Genomic DNA, 18,658 nt, shown 5'->3' with positions numbered 1-18,658 from the left:
CTTTATTTAATAAAGTGACACGCGCTGGATGAAGTTTCTGGCAGATACATGTTAAGTGGATAAGTTCTTCTTTGTGATTGCCACACAGGCGACACATTTTTAACGCAGTGTTTTTCCACCACTACTTTGCCAGTGTCTCCCGAATTGTTCACCTGAATATGATTGAAAACAGGAGCGGGAAATATTGGTTGAGTCTCAGTGTGCCAAAGAAAATGAAAACTAGGTGGCATATTATCAACAACTAGCGATATTTATCGCTAAATAAGCTTAGCGAAATTTTTTTTATCGACGCGCATCGCCGGATTTTATCGCAGAGATAACGTGCTATTAGCAACGTTTATCTCCAAAGCGATAAAATATCCGGCGATCACGGGGAAATTAGTGAATATCGCTGGAAATTCAGCGATATTCAGACATTATCGTTTATAGGGACTTAACCTGAATATCCACCTTCCATTGGATATACAGGCTAAGATGTGGTCTGAGCAGGCGTTAGGATTTGGCGATATTCGCGCTTAGCGCAAATATTTTAATCGCTACGCCTGCATTGATAATAGGCGAAAGCGATGTTAGCGACTGCTTTCAGTCGCTAACAGGTTGGGTACGCCCATTGTGCATGTCATTAGCGATAAATATCGCTGGCATGCAAAGCGGGCCCCAAACCGCTCGCTATCACCTAAAAGCTGTCGCTAACTAAGCGGCGATAATTTCATTTCGCCTGCCTTGGTAATATGCCCCAGAGTTCATAACAAGGCATTGGAGTACAGCAGCAGGAAGGACAATTCAGAATCTAGGCAGGTAATGAGGATGCTATGCTCCAGCATCATGTTGCTGCCAGGTGGAAGAGGCAAGGATGGGCTTGGTCAATGTTAGAAGGCATGTCCCTAAGGATACCTACCGTAAGTGGGGCCTCAAGTCTGTTTGAGGGTATATTCTCTTCTCCTATGAAACTGTTGGAACAAATGTCATCTGAGCCTGAAGGCTATATGCATAACGGGCCTTATTTACAAAATGTTAACTCGAGGCAGCGCAATAAGCCTTCCTGCTGTACTGCCATGCGTCAATAGAAAAGGGCAGGAATGCGCCATATCTACAACATACAGTGCATTCCTGTCCTTTTCCCCTGCACTGGCGCACAATAGGCTGCCATGCACCAACGCCATGGGACATCTTCCTGCACAAAAACAAAAACAATCACAAGAGTGTTTCCCTCTTTCTGTATGTACTGCAGAATGCAGCACACATAGAAAAAGGAAAAATTAGGAGAAATAAATGTATTTTTCCTCATTGCGCCTCCCTTATGCCTCTCCTGGGGAAGCGTAGGAATCTGACGCATTCCTAGGTTTAAAAAACCTTGTAAATCTGGGAATGCATCAGGTTCCATGGTTGTTGAATGGAAACAATCACAGCATACCCATGGAACGCCCCTTTCACGCATAGTAATACGTGAAAGGGGTCATATTTACAAGGCCATGAAAAGCCACTAAGGCTGGCTTTACAAGGCCTTGTAAATATGGGGAGGAACAGTGCGCCGCCGGAGCATCGAAATAAGTGACACGAGGCGACAAAATGGTCTTGTAAATAAGCCCCTACATCTTTACAGAGTACATCAGCTTTGACCACCACTTCCATTTTGTATACTACTGCATTGACAGGCCCTGTGGACCCAAGCAGTGTCAGACTGCAATGAGTGTGAGTGGCTTTGCTGAGGGACTGTAAAGTCAAGGATCCATAGTTGGTGGTGTTGGCATAGTTGTGCTACAACCTTAAGATGCTAGATAGATCCTAGTACTCCCGGTGCTGAGATGGGGCTTATTAGTGCTCTGTGTGGTTCTTAATGGTGCATGTGTCAGCGACACCGACACAGACTAGTGTCGCTCTCCACTGCAGCTGTATCCAGACATTGATGGAACAGCATTTCCCAACAATCTTATGTAGAAATGGTTGTAAAATGTAGAAGTAGTTGTGACATGTGCCATGGTAAGTGTTGGTTGAAGTCATCCAGGATTGGCAGTTGACTATTGATCACCATATGATGATTGAATGAATGAATGAAAGGGCATTTGTATAGCGCACTGTTACTCCGGAGAGTGTCCTGGCACTCTGCACTTCTATAAATACTACACCGGGGACCAAAGTAGACTTAAGCTAAATTAAAAAGCCATGTATTTAGTTTCTTCTGAATGCGGAGGTAGCTGAGATGTCCCAAAGGTCAGGATATAGTTTAATCCAGGCGGATGGTCCTAAAAAAGAGAACAATCTGGTCCCCCCTAGATTATCGGATCCTGGGATTTGTGGCCAAAAAAGCATTGGTGGAGCAAAGACATCTGGAAGGAGCATAGAAAGTAATCTGTGCCCTAAGATAACCGGCCCCAGCCTGGTTAAGGGCCCTATGGACCAGACAAGGGTCTTAAATGGAAGTCTCGTTCTGCAAGTCGGCCATGCGGCAGACTGGCAAACTTACAGCAAACGCTTGCCTTCAGGCTTTAACATTTTTTTTTACAGCTGCTACAATTATTCAGTTTGAACAACATAGTGGCTTACTTGATGGTGCATCTTGTTTCCTGTCGTGCTGCATCTGTTTCTCTGGTGGCTCAGTTGAAGTAGGTTGACAAAACCATGTCTTCAAGGGGTACCCGTTGTCACTAAGAACTGGAAGCTGCCATCAGGAATCACTGGAGTAATGTGTGGAGTCACAGTGCCATAAATGGTTGCATCAAGTCAAGGGCTTAGGATACATTTGTAGTATGAAGGGACATTTCTCTTTTCCTTGTGGTTATAGCAGGTGAATTGACAGCTGTATCCTATTACTAGGTGGGCACTTCATAGACACATGGTGCACATCAGGTGGTGAGGTGCTGCACTCTACTTGAGTCTTGTGGATTTGTATTGTTTGTATAGGAGCCCTCGTCTTATGCACCTGTCTTTCACTTTTTTTAGGGCCTGCAGGTCTCATAGGTCTATAACTGTTGTGCATGCGTCTATGTTTACTTTGACTATTATTATTATTGTTGTTATAACAGTATGTTTTATATTCATTATGAGGTCTGATAGTGTGGATTTGCACATATTCATGTGCTGACAATTTCTAACTTTGTTTCAATGTCAGTATACACTGTATGTGTAGAATGGGTTAAGAATTCTTCTGAGTTTTCTCATATTTTAAATCAAAAATGACAATGATTATTTTTTCCAGATGGTTGTGACAATCAAAATAAAAACTGAATTCTCAGTCCCCTTGGGGCGAGAGGAACTCCTGGGGATGTTGGCTTTTCCTAGATATAAGGAGTACGTTCAGGCACCTCTGAGCTGTTTGTCCTAGGAATTCAGGCGTGTGACTAATGCTGTGCACCCTTCACAATGGCATTATTAGCAGTGAAGATTAAATACAAAGGACATTTATTTATTGTATTATGTGGTCTGTGTTTACAATATTTACTCTTTGCTCATTCATAATCTTTACATTAATAATTCATCATTTTTTTTAATATCAGCTACAATAGTTGTATGTATGTTTTGCAAAAGACTGGCCTCCAAAACCCCTTAAAAGAATGCTGTATATTTCTTGTGAGTGCTTTATTGACTGAAAGGGAAAATCCCGCATAACTAAGGCCCTGTGCTTCTGACAGGTACTCCAGTTTCAAACACACACTCTTTCTTGGTAGGTTCAATGGAGCCTCATGAGACGCCACTTGTCTTTTTTCACTGCTCAAGCTGGCAAGTTCGTGTACCTGCACTTTGCCTACGACCAAAAGACATGTATCGGATGTGGTCAGGGTTGACCCTTGACATGCAATATAGACATCATGCAAACAGACGGAGGAGTGTTGGAAATGTGGCTCATTAGCAGGGGCAGAGGACCATGTGTCATCCTTCACCAGGTACCAGCTGCACAGCTGACAACAGGTGGAACACAGTCTAGTCCTCGTGGCCAGGGAAAAGCTTACCAGATGTCCACATGAGGACAAAAAATATAAGTATATCACACCTGTGCATGGGAAAAATTAATCTACAAATGAAGTAGCTTGGTATCCCACAACAAATCCTCAGACACACCCAGACCCTCCTTTGTCGGTGTCTTGCATGCATTGAAGACAACGCATTCCTCATCAGAATCTTGTATTGACGAAGTGGCTACAGGCATAAACATGGGCAGGGCTGATCTCCATAAGGTGCCAGATACATTCAAGGGCATGGAGAGGACCACATCAAAAACAGTGGAGGCTTAGACAGCTCCAATGTCTAATCCACATGAGACAAGAATAGTTGGAATGGCATGCTTAAGATGCTACAGGGAGCTCTTGGGTAATAACATCTGTATGGTGGCTTTCCTGATGGAGCTGAGGAGACAAGCATTGAACTCTTTATAGAGGATCAGATTCAAAGATACTGCGTGCCACCAATCTCCCTCCACCTTCTTTTGAGTTGAAAAGGCTCACAGCACCTCAATCCCACCGCCAGGTTTTGCTACTCCTCCGAGAGTCATTATATGTGAACTTCTTCACTATGGCAACAGAGACCCTTTTCTTGCAGGCAGCTAGATGCCAGACCCGATAAAATATGACAACACCACCATACTGCTGTGTTTACCAATGATGCACAACTGACCTAAAAGCAAAGAAGAAGCCAGATACTTCAAGTTATTGATGGGGAACAATCAACATTCATCACGAGCCCTGAACAGGCATAGGACTGGCCAGAAACTAGAGATTGCCATTGAAGGAGAATCGACCGCCAAGTAAGCACAACAAAGGATCACCTGCTTATGACAGGAGGATGGGATGGGACAGGGGGATGGGATGGGACAGGAGGATGGGATACTGTGACCTCTCACAGGCTCCGGGGCGAGAGGACCGCCAGGCTCCTCAGAATCATCTTAAGGAGATGGAAGACTGAGCTTTGGCACAGAGCTCTGGGAGGTTGTATGACACAGCACTGACTATAAAAATATCAACCTGCGCGAATATTGACAACAAATAATTTACAGTTAACAATTAGGGCAATAAGATATGCCGCATATATTAATTATGTACTGTAATACCCTGAGCACAAGGCGATCATTCACCACACTCCACACTTCAACGAGATCATAAAACTGCAGCCCTAATTCAGTAAATTAAATTTAACCAAGGTATGTTCTTCACTCTATACCAAGGTGGTATATAAATAATACAAGTCCATTATAGGCAATGCACACGGATCCAAGTTGGAGCATCCTTCATTGATTTCATATATTATTCCTTGTTGCAATTCGTCAGCGCCAGCACGTGCTGGGATACTCTCCCAATGCAAGGGCGATTTGTGGAGCAAGAGGACAGTTCCAAAGCATGGTCTTGAGATGCACATTTGGGAATAGTATGGAAGCTGAAATGTATGCAATGATCTCCACAAAATGAATCACTGCTATAAGAGGAAAATCAAGTGGCATAAAAACCCTGGAGATATTAGAGCTGTGACTCTGGAGCCGAAGATTTGTAAGTCATAAAGGTTAACAGTACAATTACCTAAGCCACACCACAGGCAGAAACTAATGTAACAGTACGATGAACAAATCCAAGATAGTGATGTTCTGAGTAAAAAAAGGGCAACAATTACAGAGGTAAAAATATGTATTATACTAGGAGTGACAGTTCCAGGAGCAAATGAAACCGGGAGCGGTGTGAGGCACTGAGGGACAACCCACATCACCCTAAATACAAAACAAGATAAGCAAAAGAACAAAACCAAGAAACACAAGGATTCTTATATAGTACTAGGGCAGTGCCACATTGGATGGATTGTCACTGTGTAAAGGGAAGTCCTACTTCCACAATGGTGACTCAACACTCGCTGCTGCTCCTGCTCCTGTGGCGTCCCCTTCAGTGGTTTGTTTCTGTAACTCAGTGCAGCTACACCAGGAGGCAGAAGGAAGGGCAGGCACTACAGCAGCAGCTGCACAAGCCAAGGAGAAGACACCATGCCTTCACTGAAAAACTCTGCAGCAGCAACAGCATAGCGGCACCCACCCCTACGGAGGACCAGAGACACTAACCACCCGCACACTGCCACCAAGAGACAAACCAGCAGTCCAGCAGTGAGAGTGCTCTGCAGGCCGGGCCAGGCAGCCCTCCAAAAAAAACAAGCATTGGCATAGCAAATAGGTCTCGCGTTTACGAGAGTTTGAGCTATTGGCATTGTAAATGACAATGCCTTTTATTTATGTGTTGGTTTTAAAACAGATAAATAAAAGGCAATGTCATTTACATTGCCAATAGCTTAAACTCTCGCAAATGCGAGACCTATTGCATAACAAGTGCGTTTGTGCTATAAAAATATTTTAAAAAGCAGCAGGAGAGAGCGTGTTCTGCCTGCAACACAGTCAACACAGTGCATGTGACATACGTATGAAGTATTGTGACATGTTTGTTGTGTGTGTGTGTGTGTGTGTGTGAGAGCATATGTGTGGTGGTTTTAGAAACAGCTGCACCATAATTAAATTGTGAACCCTGCAGCTTCCACTTAATACAATGCTTCCACTTAATTAAAAAGTGAGAATTTATGGGGAGAACCTCAACTCTCTTCAGATGTGTCTGCAGAGCAGAGTCTGAACTGATAGGAGCTGAAAAAGCACAGACAGTTCAAGTGATACAAAGCTACACCATGGCACCAAGGGCCATATGTATGACCTGGTTTGCGTTGCTGTTGCACCACACAAAGTACTGCAAGAGCGATGCAAACCTAAGTCAGATTTTGAAGCTACACAAAGCCAGTTTCCATGGCTTTGAATGGCTTCAAAAATCTAGGAGTAATGCAACGTGGCACAAATCGCTGTCTTGCATTATTCTGCACAAGGGAGGCGTTGCATGGGTGTTCCCATGCAACTCCCATGGTCTTTGACGCATTTCCAGATTTACCAAACCTGTTAAACTTGGGAGTGCACAAAAAAGATACGCCTTCCAGGAGGGGCATAATGAAGAGAAATATCTTTATTTCGCCACAGTACTTCCTCTTTCTATGTGTGCTGCATTCTGCAGCTCACATAGAGGAATATGATTCTAAGGATTGCTTTTGTGTAGGAAGGTGCTCCTTCCTGCACAAAAACAATCCAGCATGCAACGCAAGGGCGCCTGCGTTGGCACTAGGCAGCCCATTGTGCACCAGCGCAGGGGGAAAAGGACAGGAATGCACTGTATGCCTTCAACAGAGCGCATCCCTGCACTTTCCCAGCAGCAAAGTGACTTGCTGCACTGCGCCACTTTTCCATGAATATGATCCCTAGGGAGCAGGATCTGGAAAGGTCTACTGCGCCAACTTTTGTTTTTAGGTATTTTTCAGGTTATGGAGACCTATCAAAAACACTTTGCCCTCTCAACCAATCAGATACTTAGTTTAAAATCATCAATTTCCTGTTTATGGGGAATCTCCCCATAAACTAATGAATGGAATGTCACCATACCTGTTAACCTTAAAAGAACTACTGTCTCTATGGCTGACAACCTTCCAAATTATGTGAACCCTGTTAAAAAGGGATTTGGGTTATCCATAAGTAAAAGTCTAGAGTAATAAATGGGGGAAATAATTTTGAGACGTTCTTGCAAACTTTGCCACTGTCACTCTTCTTCATAAAGCAATTCGAGTGGCCCAGACATCTTTTTTCAGAGTAGCATTGATACGACTTTAGGAGTCCAAGCTGTGAACCGCAAAACGTGCCTCTAACAAAAGAACCTAGGTCGTATCCTTAACTAAGCGATCGCCTTCCGCGACTACCTAACGTATATGCATGTATATGTATATGCATTATGCATGCATTCGTGCAGAAGAAACCATTTTGCCTGGAAGTTCACTTTTCATGGCATTTTCGAGACTCAAAGCATCAATTGTTTGTAATCTAAATCTAATTATAGTTCAACATAAACATCACCGTGCCTTTAGTGGCATGTGAATTCCAGAAATGATGCAAATTGCCATGCCAGGAAAATGAATCAAAGCTTCGGATTTGGACGTGAACTGTGAAAAGCAGCAGGAAGCGACCCTAATGTGAACCACCGGACTTTAATGTGTGGCTGGAAATGCGAACCTCGTGTCCACCTCTTTTGAAGTCCAGGAGCAAGAAAGAGAAACCAAATCTTAAATATTTACTTTTGAAATAAATATTAAAAATGGGTGAGTAACTGTGGAATAATGTAATCCTTACTAATTTATATAGTGGAAATGCGAACATTACTTTCTGCTTTTCTGAGCTGGATTTAGTAGCACTGTTTGTATAGCTATGTTCTCGAAAGGCGAGGCGGGAGAAATTTGAGAAGGTTTTTTTTCTTAAGGCATGTCGAATGAATACTTAATGATCACACAAAAGCACTTGAATTCTGTTTCGGCGGGATTTAAATGTTAATCCTGAGGTACAGTAATTTCCAGGACTCAGACATTTGTCTCGTTCAAAAGCCTTCTGCCCCCTGTGAAACCGAGGGGACAGCGGCGCTCTGTATGCGTGAGGATAACATGACCCTACAAACTCGCATAACATATTCCAGGCTGTCTCAGCTTCTTGTTTCTGGAACCACAAATCCCACAGGGTGCCCACACTTGTGCTGTGCCCCTACCCCTAGTTGGAGGCACAAATTCAGAAATCAGATGCACGTGTTAGACAAGGCTATTTTACATACTTTCCGTTTAGAGTATGGAAGAACAAAACTTGTGTGGGCCAACTTCAGACAATTTCAGGATGCACATCAAAAATGTTTGCATCTATATATGCATCTATGGACCTGGGTAGCTACCGGGATGCTCGTCAGACACCTGCGTGAATCAAGTATCAGGCTAACCCATTTTAGGGGTGTCACAGGGCCACAGTACCAACTCACTGAAAAAACACTGTAGCTTAAATGACGTTACCTTTCAATGTATGTGTTTTTATTTATTTATTTGCATTAAAAGAGATAAGTAGTAAGTGTGTTTCAAGCAATATACCAATGGTATATGGGATTATAAGTCACAACAGTATTTGTTTTAAAACACATAGGCGATTATGTCCAGTCCCCCAGTAACTTTATCTGTAAATATGTAAATATCAGCAGTGGTGCTGTCTAGTGGTAGCTCGCCCTTGTAGGCGTTGAGGCTCCGCCATCTTTTATTGACCCTTATATGTTACACCACTAGTCAAGAATGACCTTTCATTCACTAGTGGTATAATAAAAAAGCTAACCAGAGGCAGTGATATATGTGTGATTGTTGACACAAGAGTATTAAGGCGCCTGCATTAGCCACCAGAAAGATTGGCCTTGGCTGGCCAAGGCCCAGCCCTGGACTCAGCCCTACCACCTCTAAGTCCCTCCCCATTGGTGATGCACGGCAGTATCACTGCTAAAGGTAGGACCCAGGCAACTAGGGGCGGCTCCTCCACTAAAGCGGAGGAGTGTCACCCCACTGCTCTGTGAGCAGCAAAAATAAGATGATAATAATGTAGTTTTTATCCCTTTACTTTTTGCCGATTCGGGGATTGGTTAGGGCGGGCGGGGCAAAAGGGACAGGGGGGGAGTGATTTGCACAATCCAAGTGTGCATGACTGCTTGGCTGGCCGTTTTGGCCTGGCCAGTCATACACACTTTGCATGTTCCCCACCAGGCTGCATTACACAGCCTGATGGGGAACATGCCCAGGCCCCCAATCCCCATCTGAGTGGCGATCCAAGGTGGTCAGACCAATCACAACGCTGCATTGCAGCATTGTGATGGGCTTAGGTGAGCCAATCACAACGCTGCATTGCAGCAGCGTTGTGATTGGCTATGGGGAGCCTGGGTGCTTCCTGGTTCCAGGACTCGCGGCCAGCGGAAGAGGTAGGCGTTGTTTCCTTTTTTTTCTTTTGTCCCCCCTACATCCCCACCCCGTCTCTCCACCCTCATTCCCTGCAAGCCGCAACTGGAGGAAACGTAGGCGTAAGCCTTGCAATGCCAAGGGCTATATGATTTGACCGGTCGGAGGAATGGTCGTAGGTAAGTCGGGGGGGGGGGGGCAGCCTATGCACTTGCTCATGGGGAATTTTACCTATACATTGCTTAATCTCTTATTAAAAGGGAAATGTATTCCAATCTCTTGTTCTAATTACAATGGTTACAGAGTCTTCTCTATCTTGCAAAAGGTCCACAAGTAATAATGACGTTTCTGTGCCATTTCTTTCATTCTTTTGTTTCTTTGTGCTATTTCTGTGACTTTTCTGCGCCATTTCCCTCCCACTTTTTGCCTCTTTGTCCCATTTAATGACTTTTCTCAGGCCCCTTTTTCATCTCCCAGTTCCTCTGCACCCCTTTCCCGCCTGCTCCTTCACATCTCTCTTCTTCACTGCCCTCACTTTCCTACTCAGCCCCGTCCACCACCCCAGCACTCCTTCCAGGACCTACTTAATGGCGGCAGCAGCATGGACCAGCATTAAGCAGGTGCATGAGCGCAGTCCCCCTGGACTTACCTGCAACTAGTCCTCCGACTTGTCAAGCGTCTCGAGGCACCCGCCTCTCTCTTTCGTGATCTCTCTCACATACTTCTGTATCCCTCTCTCTCTCTCTCGCTCTCTAATGAGTTTTGTGCCACTTCTCACACTCTTTCTGCCTTTTCTCTCACTTTTACTGACTTTTTGTATCTTTTTTCACTCATTGAGCAGGCAGTATGTGTCCCTCTATGTGGGATGACAAAGTGCCCACTAGCAGGTATTATGTGTGCGCACATCTGTGGTGGGTTTCTCTCTGCCTTCTACTCCACCCGTCTCCATTGTTCGGACAGCCCTGGTCAACACACAATCGAAGTGTCCTTTTTTCGGGTACCCAAAGTTTGAGCTATGTTCCCAAGAAATTGTTAGGCTGTCTCAGGGGCTCTCAAGGACAGATACCGAAAATGGTCATATCACTGGTGGTTATGGCTTCCCTATTGTAGTTTGACAACCATCATTTCTTCAGTACTATCCTTTCTACCATCATGGGATTCTGCTCTGTCCGCTCCATAGGTCCAGCAAGTCTTTGGAGAACCTTGTTGCGTAGTGCTGTTTCTCCCACATCACATTGCACCTTGAAGATCCTGTGGGTGGACTATTCCTATTCAGCTGTAAATTCTGAAACACGCAACAAGTCTGAAAGGCAAGAAGAAGATCTTAACATGAGGAATCTTTAATTCAGAATAACCCCCTCACAGCCCATGGTTAAGGAGCCCCTGTACAAAAGCGGGACAGTCAAGGCACCAATGATTGCCTCCGTAATCATGATGTCATGATACTGATGACCACAGCATAGAAAATAAGCAAGAGCTGTATCACTTTGGTCCAGTGGCATAAGCCCTCTAACAATAAAAGTAAGAAGAAATTTCTATCACTCATATATATATTTCGTTGTTAATAAGTCCTGTAGTAAGACCTGTCTCAGCAACTAACTGCAAGTCTACATATCCATTTCATTGTTTATAATAAAATCAAAAGAATTCTTCCAAGTTTTTAGAAAAGATTTGCTCCCTCAAAAATAAAAACTGAAAAACTTGAAAACTCACAGTTTAAGAGATCAGGACGGACTGCCCTAAAAATAAAAGTAAGCCTGTTACTCAGCAGTAAACTAAATACACTAATGGGCATATTAATGAGTAGGGTTGAGCCCGCTTGCACCACGCAACGTGGTGCATGAGCGACGGAAGCCCAAAATAAGATTATGAAGCTACGCAAGGCCACTTTGTGTGGCCCTGAGTGGCTTCATAATCTCAGAGTTACACAATGCAGCACAAATCACTGCATTGCGTTACTCTGTTCCACGCAACATCCATGGATTTTGACCCATTCCCATATATACCAAAGGCGGTAGACTTCGGAATGTGCCAAAATGCTTCGCCTTCCCAGGTGAGGTGTAACAAGGAGAAATATCTTTGATTCTCCTCATTCCTTCCTCTTTCTGTGTGTGCTGCTTTCTGCAGCACACATAGAAAGAGGCGAATACCTCAGGGGATTGCTTTTGTGCAGGAAGGTGCCCCTTCCTGCACAAAAACAATTCTCCTTACAATGCAGGCAACTTTGCACCATGGTGCAACGGTACCTGCATTGGCGCTAACAGCCAAAACAGCGCCAGCACAGGGACAAAGCCAGCAATGTTCCGTATTCTTACAAATACAGTGCATTTCTGCCCTTTCCCTGTCACGCAGCACAGTGAAGCAAGGTGACTTGCTGCGCTGCATGACTTTGCCATAAATATGGCCCTACGTTTCTTGCCGTCTGTTGGCAGACTACATATATTCAACAAACACAAAGGGGCATATTTACAAGGTAGTGGCGGAGTGTGGAATTAGCCTCCTCGGCTTAACGCAGCACTCCGCCACTTCTGAAACGCAGGGCTGCACTGTAACCATAAGACTACGGTGCAGCCTTGCATTTCCCCCTACGCTGACATTAATTTAGTTGCCTAGCGCCAATGAAGCACCCTTGCATTCATGGTGCAAGGGTCCCTGCATTGAGGGGATTAATTGTTTATGTGCTGGAAGATGCCCCTTCCTGCACATAAACAATCTGAAATGGCGTTTTGAAAATTCTATGTGTGCTGCTTAATGTATTTTTTAAAGGATTGTTTATGTGCAGAGAGGGACACCTTCCTGCACATAAACATTCAATGACGTTTAGCCGTTTCTATGTGTGCTGCACAACGCAGCACACATGGAAACAGCAAAAACGAGGAGAAATTAAACATTTCACCTCGTTGCGCCAGGGTAAGACCAGGTTTTCCCTGGTCTTAATTTTGGCGCTGCCCCATATTTACACCACCCTTGTAAATATGGGGCAGCTTCAAAATCAATAGGTATTGCGGTGAAACACCCAACACAGCACTTATTGCCCGCCCCTTTCATGCTAAGTATATTGTGAAAGGATGCCTTATTTACAAGGCAGCTTTAAGCCACGTTAAGTGGCTTAACGTCGCCTTGTGAATAAGGCAAAGCCCCTATCGCCACCAAAATGTCGAGAAAAGTTATGTTGTGGTGGCACTAGGGGCTTGTGAATATGCCCCAAAGAGTGCCAAGAGGGTTTGACAACTCTGTATGCTATTCTGAAGAGTAAAAACAGAAATGGGACTTGCAGGGCACAGCTGAGCAACAGAACTGGAAATGACTACAATTGGCAGTGAGCGACAAGTATTAGATCAGTAAGTGCAAAAGAGAGGGAAGTTAAACAAGAGGATGAGGTCATGACCAGTACAACAATCATGCAGAAAAAAACATAAAGGGCCAATATGTCTCAAAGATGTTAAATCCCTTCTATGTGATCTGGGCCTCCGCGAGTCATGGGAGAACAAATCAGCTCCACCAAAAGCAGCATTAAAGAAACTTTACTGGAGCTGGGAATCCAATAAGCGCAACTCTGATCCCAAACTAGGAAGAATAACAAATGATTTCTTGAGGATCAAGGATGCACCAGCTAGTGAGCCTTATCTTGATCTTATCCAAAAGTCCTCTGATAGAGCGTTGTATTTTAAATTCAGGATTGGCACATTGCCAATACGGGAATTGACCGCCCGCTGGAAAGTTCCTTTCCAAACATGTCTTTTTTGTCCTAATTGTGATTCAAGGGTAGAGTCAATTGCACACATTTTGTTTGCATGTCCGGCATACAAAGCACCCAGGATTTATTGGCTTAAGCCATTACGTAGAGAATTGGGCACCTGAGACCACTCTGTAGCGCTGCGCATTCTAAAATCTGACACCCGATTGTTGTACGGATGCGGACTGGCAAAGTTCCTGAGATGGGCTTGGTCCATCAGATGCAAAAGGCTGACGAGAAATTATTTAATACAAGATTTTACTTGTCTGTGTAAATAGTTTTTATTCTCTTGTAATACGATTAATTTTGTTTTGCAAATGTATATTTTATAAAGAAAAAAACACAAAAAGTTGTCACTGGGGTGCTAATATTGATGAAATGAGTTGTTACCCTAAGGTGTTGATTTTATGTTCATGCTTTTAAGATATGTTTTTATCGAAATAAAGCATTTTTCATACTCATACTCAATATGTCTTTATTATATTCACCTACAACAAACGAATGGAGGATTTATAGAGCGTGTGGCTACTCCTAGAGTTATGCTAACAGAAGAAGGCCATGGTGCGCACCCAAAAAGCAAGATCTTACTGCCCCACAGAGAAGTGCCAGGTCCTAAGTTTTCAGCGGAATTTAGTCTCGAGGGGGATCAGATACAATTTGTGTGGGAGTTCATTACATGCTTTGGCAACACAAACAGAGAAAGCTTTGCCACCCCTTCGAACACACTTGAAGCGAGAGATCGACAGTGAGGCAGAGGCAGAACGCAGCGCTCTGGAGAAGAGGTACTGGACAAATCTCTTCACTAGCTCGCCAAGGCTGCATAGAAAGATAGTTGTATGAACCAGGGCTGTCAATAAGATCCATTTCCTGACAGGTAGCCAATGAAGATCTTTCAAGGCAGATGACCTAGGTAAACGTGAGAGAAGCCTAGACACTGCACTTTGGACCACCTCCAGGCGATTCACCAGAGCCTCCGCAACTCTTAAATGGAGGGTGTTAGCGTAGTCTGATTAGGTGATTAGTGCATGGATCACCACTCTTCTAGCCTCCAGAGGAAGGAAGGGAAGACATTTCTTCAGAGTGAGGAGCATAGCAAAATATTGGCCCACCACCACAGAGATCTGCGGCCGCATGAAAAAGGAAGTGTCCGGCTTCACCCATAGGTTTTTAACCACCAAAGATGGAGGGGGTGGGGCCAGAAATGCAGGGGGCAAGATATCTTCCCACCAGTTTGACACATGTGATCCAAATGGGATAATTCCCATCTTATCCATGCTGCGTTTGAGTTGACTACAATGCATCCAGTCATAGACGGCTCGCATGCAGTCTGTAAAAGATGCTGCAATTAAGGCATGGGAGCCATCGAAGACAAAGAGCATCTTGGTATTGTCAGGGTGTGAAATGATTTTACATCCAAACAGCTCGATTACAGAGACCAGAGGGGACATGAATACATTAAAAAGGATAGAGCTGAATGAGGAGCCCCGCAGGACCACTTGGTTGACTGCCTTGACCTCGAAAGAAAAAGAGGTAGGCCAACCCGATTAGCCTCTGAAGTCCAAAAAGGACTTACACCAGTCCCATACAATACCCTCCACACACACGACAGACAGTCGGTGCAGGAGTATAGAGTGTGAGACGGTGTCGAAGGCGGACGGCAGTTCAAGAAGAATAAAGGCCACATTTTTCCCCGAATCTAATGACTGTTTAATTTGGTCAATATCTCCAGTACTGGTGATTCCGTACTGTAACAGGGGTGAAACCAGATTGACTGGGATGTAACAGCTTGCCTTGCTCAAGATACTCAGAGAGTTGAGCATTGACCAGTTTATCCCAGCATTTTACTGAAGGTCGGAAGAAGGCAAATGGGCCTGTAGTTGCATAAGATGATGGGGTCTAGTTCAGGCTTCTTCAGCAGGGGACCACTTTGGCCAGTTTCCAAACAGCAGGCACGATCCCTGAGGAAAGAGAATGGTTGAAAATGGGGTGGATCATAGGATTGATGACATCTTCTGCTGCAGCTAACAAAGTAGGGGAGCAGGCATCCAGAGGTGAACTCGATTTGCATTTTAGAAGGGCTTTCCTAGATTGCTCCAATGAGATTGGCCTGAACTGGACAAACCTAATTCTAGGGCTGTCAGGATCTGCATTGCAACCAGGATGAAGACTCTCCTGCAAAGCAAGCAGTGTTCTCTGATTATTGGAGATTTTTGTCTCAAAGAAAGTTGCTAGTTCATTGTACAGTTCCTGAGATGGGGCAGGTGCCCTGTAGCAAGACTACAGAGAGAAAAGATTGTGCAATCTGAAAGATGGAGCGGGAGCTCTGCTCAGCAGAATTAATTTTGTCAGGGAAGAACAAACCTTGGGCCTGCTTAAGAGAGACTTGATAGGCTATAAGAGTGGAGTTGTACTTGACTTTGCTGTCAGATGAGTAGTTCTTATGGTAGATTTGTTTGAGCTTTTTACAAGATTTACATTCCTCGGCCAGAGCAGCAGAGAAGCAAGGGGCCGGGAGTCTGCCCTTTCTCTTCTTCAGCTCTTGTAGAGGAGCCAGCACATCCACTGCCACTGCTAGCCAGGCATTGACAGCCACCACCTTTTGATTTACATCATTGGTCAGACAGATGCAAGTTTTGGCAAGAAGATTCTCATCCAGTCAGACGTTTTCACCTTCTTCCATACCTGAAAAACAGTGTGGTTCGGCATCCTGCCGTACTGGAAGGGTTTATCTGTTTTCGAATTGAAAAACATCAGATAGTGGTAGCATCACATGGTGGGCTTGGGTGGACAATTCAACACCAAACAGTTAGAAAAAATTAAATCAATGGAGTGTCCTGCCAAATGATTGGGCGTCAGACACAACTGGGGCAGATTCAAGGAGAGCATATGCTCAATAAGCGTAGATGCTGACTGGTCCTGTGGGTCGTCAACGTGTAGGTCAAAGTCTCCTAACACAATAAAGTTGCCCAATTGCAATAGAAAAGGAGCCAGAGCTTCTTCTAGGGATCCAATGAAATCCCCTGTAGAATCAAGTACCACATACAACATCATTGAAATATAATAGATCAGATCCTTAATTGGCATTGCATGATGAAAACAGATTTAAAGGAACACATTTACTGATCCTTCAAAGCTGCCCTTTCCCAGATCCTGCCTTGTAATACCTACTGATTGAACTGAAGAATCTCTATTTGAAAACTTGGGGCCATATTTATCATTCAGGGACACGTTCCCGTACAATAACAATCCTTTGAGGCTTTTTCCTCTGCAGCACACGTAGAAAGGGAAAAGAAAAGAGAAATAAAGACATTTCTCCATGTTACGCCTCCCCAGGGAAGGTATAGCATTCTGACATATTCCCAGGTCTACCACTCATGGTAAATATGGGAATGTGCCAAAATCCATGGGTGAATGCGTTGGAACACCAACGCGCCACCAATGGACCACCTCACTCAGAAAGAGTTACGCAAGGCAGTGACTTGTGCTGCCTTGCGTTACTCCAAATTTACCAAGCACCGCAGGGCCACTCAAGGTAGCCTTGCGTGGTTTGGTAAATCTCATATAGGTTTTACGTCGCCCTTGCACAAGGGCGATGCAAAACTCTGATCAATATGCCCCTGGGTCATCCAATCATTTATGTATCTCCCAGGAGCTTTCATCCACGATGTGGGGGCTTTGCAGCATCAGCTAAGTTTTGTGAATATGTTTGTGTTAAAGGTCTCCTAGACTTTGTCAGAAAATCTCTGTTCTGGATCTTTATGTTTACAGATTTGTATAGTTGACACAATGCCCCACCTCTAGGTTAGAATGTGTGAGCTGAGCTTTGCACTGCATCACCACTATAGTGATGCTAGCCTTCCAACACCAGTGAGTGCAATAACCCTTGCAGGATTTTAATACCTCACTACTTGGTGATGCAGGCGCTCCTGATCTCAGGTGCAGGGCTTGGGGAAGGCAAGCCTAGCTGGAAGACTCTAGTAAGCTCCATGAGCCATGCGGAAGTACCCTATACCTGAATGCTATATTCTTGACTCGCTTCTCCACTTGCGTGTTCTGTCCCCTCTCTTCACAGTATTTCTGGTTCCCTGTGAAGCACTTCTCAGCCCATGAGCTATTTCTCCACAATAGATATATGCTAAACATATATAACTAATAAATGAATAAGTCAATGCAGTCCCAGAAGTTGCCCTCTGATGAGCACTAAATGCAGGAAATTTGACTATGGGTCAGTTTCACAAAGATGGCCCTGCACCTAAATTAAACTTAAGTGAGCAAATAACTTAGGGGCATATTAGCAAGGGCGTTATCGCTGCTTTAGCGGCACTTTTTGCCGATAAAGCGCCGATTTTTTATCGCCCAATTACCAAGCTGTCACTAACAGCAGTTAGCGACAGCTTCCAGGCGATAGCGAATGGTTTGGAGCCCGCTTTGCATGTCAGCGATATTTATCGCTAATGACATGCAAAGTGGGCATACCCAAACTGGTAGCGACTGAAAGCAGTCGCTAAGACAGCTATCGCCTATTAGCAATACCCGCAATGCGATAAAAAAACACGCGCTAACCGCGATTAGCGCCAGGATTTTACACCTGGTAAAAACCGGACTTAGCCATAATAGTTAATGGGAGGTGGATTCTATGGCTAAGTCCCCACCTGCCTATTAGCGAGATTTTCCTTAGCGATAGGATTTTTATCTCTGGAAATCTCACGTTATAGATGGAATTCGCCGCTATCGCTGGATTTTTTATCGCTTTGGAGAGAAACGTTGGTAATACTGTGTTTTCTCTGCGATAAAATTCAGCAATAGGAGGCGATAAAAAAAATTGCGCTAAACGCGGTTTGCGATAATTATCACAAGTTGTTGCTAATATGCCCCTTCGTTTTCAATCTGGTTCGAAATTTACAAAACATGAATGTACATCTGTTAGTTCCTTTATTGATGCATAAACTTTGAGGAACAGTAAATTTATGTGTGATCACATCCGCTGCCAGGGGTGAGTTGATGGCATTTCAGGGCGAGTGTGCTTGTCTAAATAAAATAACATACACACTTTACAAGTTTGCAGGTATTCACAGCTTTATGGCAGGCAAATTCCCTAATTGTCTACAATCTGAGGTTTGTTTTGTCAAGGGG

Source organism: Lissotriton helveticus, chromosome 6 (assembly GCF_964261635.1).
Source record: "Lissotriton helveticus chromosome 6, aLisHel1.1, whole genome shotgun sequence".
In the NCBI taxonomy this organism is placed as follows: Eukaryota; Metazoa; Chordata; class Amphibia; order Caudata; family Salamandridae; genus Lissotriton; species Lissotriton helveticus.
Note: the sequence above shows the minus strand (reverse complement) of the source record.